General features: G+C 44.1%; 1 protein-coding gene across 1 annotated transcript in view; it reads left to right on the top strand.

Annotated features, from left to right (window-relative positions):
* Positions 1-647: 647 nt before the first annotated feature.
* LOC103374166 (ras-related protein Rab-27B-like) overlaps positions 648-4,975 on the top strand; it is a 67,619-nt gene continuing 63,291 nt past the window's right edge. The window contains exon 1 of the mRNA XM_008304208.1: positions 648-891. The gene's annotated coding sequence lies outside the window, so the exon portion shown is untranslated. The remainder of the gene's footprint in view (positions 892-4,975) is intronic.

Below are 4,975 nucleotides of genomic sequence, written 5' to 3'. Positions count from 1 at the left end.
AAAAATCGGCTCAGAGGAGTCATCAGCTGTAGTCAAGCATAATAAGTCACAAACACTTAAGAGGCCATGAATCTGATTAATACAACTTTCTACATCACATAAACTGATAACTCAAGTCACTGTATGTACGTTTTTGACCGACAGGTATCCAAGGAACCAAAAATGCTTGATTGTATTTACGTCGTGTTTCAATGATTCAGTCACAGAAATTAAGAGTTATAGGCATCAAAAACTCAAGACAAGTGCATGTCAACTGTAAACCTTTGATTAACTATCTTGTAGGTAACATGTGTGAGCTACTGGAGGCTTTAAATTCCTCCAAGGGGATGGTTAAGGATCTATATGTGTGTATATTCTTGTAAAAAAAACCCAAAAACAACACAGAAGTTTATTAAATATGTCAAAATATTGCATTTAAACACCACACAACCACTTCTTTTTATTTCCTCCCGCATTTAAAATGATTGTAATACCATTTATTTCTTCGCATGATAACATTTAAAACATAAACTCCTCCTCAGCAGCAATAAATCAGCATATGTGGGCGCCTGTCGGCTGAGCGCTCAGAATTCCGAGCTTTCCCGGCGTCCCTGAAGGCGTCCCGAGCGTCAGTCCTCCACCCCTCGAGGAAACCCAGCGACATCCATCGGACTCGGCGGACTCTCGTGAAGCTTCTCCGCCGCCGCCGTCCCTCCGCCGTGCACCGTCCGCCGGGCCGCCACCGAGCTCCGGCGACCCTTCCGCCGCGGATTCCCTCCTCGACCCGGACCGCGGGAGCGATGCGACGCCTGGGAGGAGGAGGAGGAGACGAACCGGCCGGGCAGCAGCAGCAGCAGCAGCAGCAGACACCTGAGAGCAGCGTCTGAGTTTGTTTCACAGCGTCAACGGAAGGTAGGAGAGGGCGTGCGTGTCCGTCCTGCAGCCTCGCTCTTGTTTGTTTGTTTGTTTGCTTGTTTGTTGTTTATCGGTGTTGTGCCCGGGCTGGCTGGTCGTGTCCAGCGGCTCCAGCAGGCGGGCGGGCGGGCGGATGAGTCATCCCGGCGCAGGGCTGCTGCTGCTGCTGCTGCTGCTGGAGGAGCAGCGAGCCTGCAGCCTCCGGTCCGCCACCAGCCGCTGCACATGCAAACAGCCGCACCGCGTTCAGGCAAATCACCGCGTGCACCGTGCGCGTGTGGTTGGAAACAGTGTGGGCGTGCGTGCGTGTGTGTGCGTGCGCGACGCTTCACCTGGCTGGAGTGCGAGAGAAACACGGTCAGAATGGAGGCGGTGCATGAACAGAACCGGGTTTTTAAAAGTGTGTTTTGCAGCTTTAATGAAGGAGAATCAACTTTGTGTTTTAGTGTCAGTGAAGCTCCAGCTGTGATCTGAAGGTTCCAGATCCAAACATTTATCAGAATAAATCCTCAACTTGACAGAAAACCGTGACAGGATGCTTCAGCAGGCAGGAGTTGGTGTTGCAGTGAGAGTCAGAGGTGATGTGTTGGACTGGAGGAGTGTGTCTGTGATGGATGTGATGTTCCTCAGTTTGGGTTTGACCTGTTTTAGAAAATAAACCAAAGTGTGTGAGATGAAATAAGACACGAACGGAGAAGCGAGAAGTAAAACTGTCAATGATGTTGAGGTAGTTAAGTAATATTGCACCTAAAAAAACCAGAAATATTTCTTCTTAAACTGAAATATTCCACCTGAAAACCTCACACTGACTTATTGCGCATGAAAATGATCTAAAATCTAAAACATTGCACCTGAAAAAATGAAATGCAGCATCTGAAAACTAAAAACATGACACATAGAATGTAGATATTGTCCCTGAAAACAGAAATATTGTACATTAAATTGACATGTCGTGCATGAAACTCAAACATTGCGTGACGCGGCAGCTGATATTGCACCAACTGTTGAGAGGAGCAGTGCTGCAGATGGCAAGAGCAGAAGTAAAACTGTCGATGATGCTGAGGTAGTTCAGTAATATAACAGCTAAAAAAAATGGAAATATTGCACATCAAATTAAAATATCACACCTGAAAAATCTTACATCGATTTATTGCACGTGAAATCTAAAACACTGGAAAAATGAAATATAGCATCTGAAAACTAAAAATATGACCCATAAAGTGTAAATATTGTGCCTGTAAACTGAAATATTGTTCATTAAATTGACATGTTGCGCATGAAAATTAAATATTACTGATATTGCACCAACTGTTGAGAGGAGCAGGGTTGCAAATGGCATTAACACAATAACCACATCACACAGGATGATGAAATATTGCAAATTAAATTAAAATATTCCACAAGATACTAAAATTTTGCACCTGAAAAATTAACTACAATAAGTTGGCTTATTGTTTTTATTACTGTAACTGTTGCTGCACAAACGGTGGAGGACCGAGCAGAGCTCACGGCGTTGCTGCTCCGTTCGAGGCGTCTGATGTTGCAGCTGTGATTCCTGCACAACGAGGAGGAGTTCTAGGATTCGATGATTAAAAATAAAGAGCTCCCGCTGCGCTCCGAGGTCTCCGTCTGCAGCTGATGTGACGCCGCTGTGGCTGCAGGGGATCGGATACGACGGCATCCAGAGACTCCAGTCTGAGGACGGAAGCAGCTTGTTGAGTGCGTTAGCGTTAAAACGTGCGATGAAACATGTGGAGCCTGGTTCTGCTGGGTGGACGGCATGGTTACCAGCAGTTTCTGACAAAGTTTGAGCAGCGTTGGGTGTTTCGTAGAGGAGGTTTCTGTGTTTGATTCTAGCTTAAATGTTGATTTAAACTGATTTACATGAAATATTTACGTGCACAGAGAATCTTCTGATTATAAAACATTCAGTCAGGTGGTGGGATACAGGTGATTTGTGCAGATTGTGTTGTGCTCGGCTCTTCAGATTGAGGATGTTCGTCTGACGTTTATTATCTTAAACATTTTCCTGCATTTTCTACAGTGGATCTAACAGATTTCATAGACGGATCAACATGCTCGTATGAACCGAGCAGAAACAAGGACAGAAAGTTGAAATGTTGCAAACAAAAAAAGCGGAGGTGGAAAACCTGATGAGTCGATTAAAACCTGAATGCGACGCTGCAGTGAAAACTGAGTTTCAGAATAAATCATGAAACGTGTGAAACTTCTGCTCGAGACGAAACAAACGTTCTGACTGAAAACGTGAGTCGGTTGAGGTTTGGCTCCTGCTCCTCTGCAGAGGTTTGATGACGCTTGCTGCTGTTTTTCTGGATCTTTTGTGAAAACGTTGGCGTTGAACCTTTAATAAACTGGATTGTTTACGTGAATGAACGTCTTATGCATCCAGAACCGCTGACCCAACGCTGATTAATCCTGTTTGTGGTAAATCTCTCTGTATGCTGGAGGTTTTAAATCTGGTTCCCTGAGCTGGAGCAGAGCCGGTGATAATATTGAAGAAGTTTTCTTTGGCCGTGTTGGCATGTTGATGATTTTCTCCGCACTATGAAGCGATGCAGACTCTCAGCTGAAGGAAACCTGTTGAGCATGGCGCGCTGTGTGCATTGTGTTGCCATGGGAACCCACATGCATTTAGTTTGTGATGCTAAAAATGCACAAATATGTTTTTTTTGTTTGCTTGGTCCTGATTTGCTGCAGCCGACAGAACACAGATTATTCTGCTGGAGTTTATCACAGAGAGTATTCTATCAGTTGCATTGATTTCGCTCTGATTTGGCCAAAAACTAAAGAAATATCCTTCATTATGGGACAGAGTCAGACCTTAAGGTGCTTCGTGAGTGTCGTGTGCGGCTGCATTGAGAGTCACAGAGTGGGAAAATAAATATATGACACGATTAGCAGTTTTCTACCGGCGACCTTCTCGTGCGTCATTTGCAGAAACACTACCTAATACATTTAAATATTACTCATAACAGCCGTTTTCTTTTGACTGATGGGATGCAGTCGGCGCATTTTGTGCAGAAAAACACTCAGTTTCATAAAAATCACACCCAGAGCCTGATCAAGTAAACCTGAGGGCTGCACCACGAAGCAGGTTTGACATGTTCAGGCTTTCTTTGTGTCAGTCGGCTCGATTAAAAACTAAAGTCTGAGATAACGGGTGTCATGAAGGTTAGTATCAGCTGTCTTTGTCAACTCAGACTTCCTGCTTCAGACTCTGTTTACATAAAAAGGCGTTTAACGCGTCACGTGACTCTTCTTGTTTGACTCCGGTTGTTTTAATGGAGAACAATGAGGAATGTAAAAGTTAACGACCGTAAAAAGTGCTGCTGCTGCAAATGGTGCAAGACAGAACTGCTGGTAGAAAACTGTCAAACATGTTCATATATCATGTTTTACTGATGCAGCCGATTATTTCCAACCCACAGCTGCACGTTAAAGCTGCTTTGTATGTTTAAACCTGATCTTGTATTGAAGTACATTTAGGTCTGACTCTGTCCCATAATGCAGGAAATCACTTTAACTTTTGGCCCAATCGGAGCAAAATTAATGATTAATGATTGAATATTCTCTGTAATAAACACCAGTAGAATAATCTATTTTCTGTGTTCTATCAGCTGCAGTAGCAGCAGAGTAAACATAAAAACATATTGATGTGATTTCTGCATCGCTAACTAAATACCATAGACTGTATAAAAGATGGACGTAGCAACCAGCCCTGAAAAATGAAGCCGACCTGGAAGTGTCAAAAACCTGCAATATCGCTACGTCTGCTAGCTGCTGGCTCCAAAAAGCCCTGGCTCCCATAGACTGGAATTGGAAAAGAAGTGATCACAGATCATGAAATACTGCATTCCTGCAGCTCAGGATGTTTTTCTTATTAGTTTTCATGGTCAAATCCAGAGATCAGGTGGCCAATCTGAAAATAAATCAATACTGGATTTTTAAAAAACTGTCAACATTTTACGGAGCAAGGGGCGTGGCTGGCTTGATTGACAATCGGCAGCGACCACACAGACGAAGTGAGCAGAAGGCGGTAAATGTGGGCGGGGCAGAGAGG

Source organism: Stegastes partitus, unplaced genomic scaffold, assembly GCF_000690725.1.
Source record: "Stegastes partitus isolate 25-593 unplaced genomic scaffold, Stegastes_partitus-1.0.2 Scaffold2164, whole genome shotgun sequence".
In the NCBI taxonomy this organism is placed as follows: Eukaryota; Metazoa; Chordata; class Actinopteri; family Pomacentridae; genus Stegastes; species Stegastes partitus.
The sequence above is the reverse complement of the archived record's forward strand: the minus strand, read 5'-3'. Positions and strand labels throughout refer to the sequence as shown.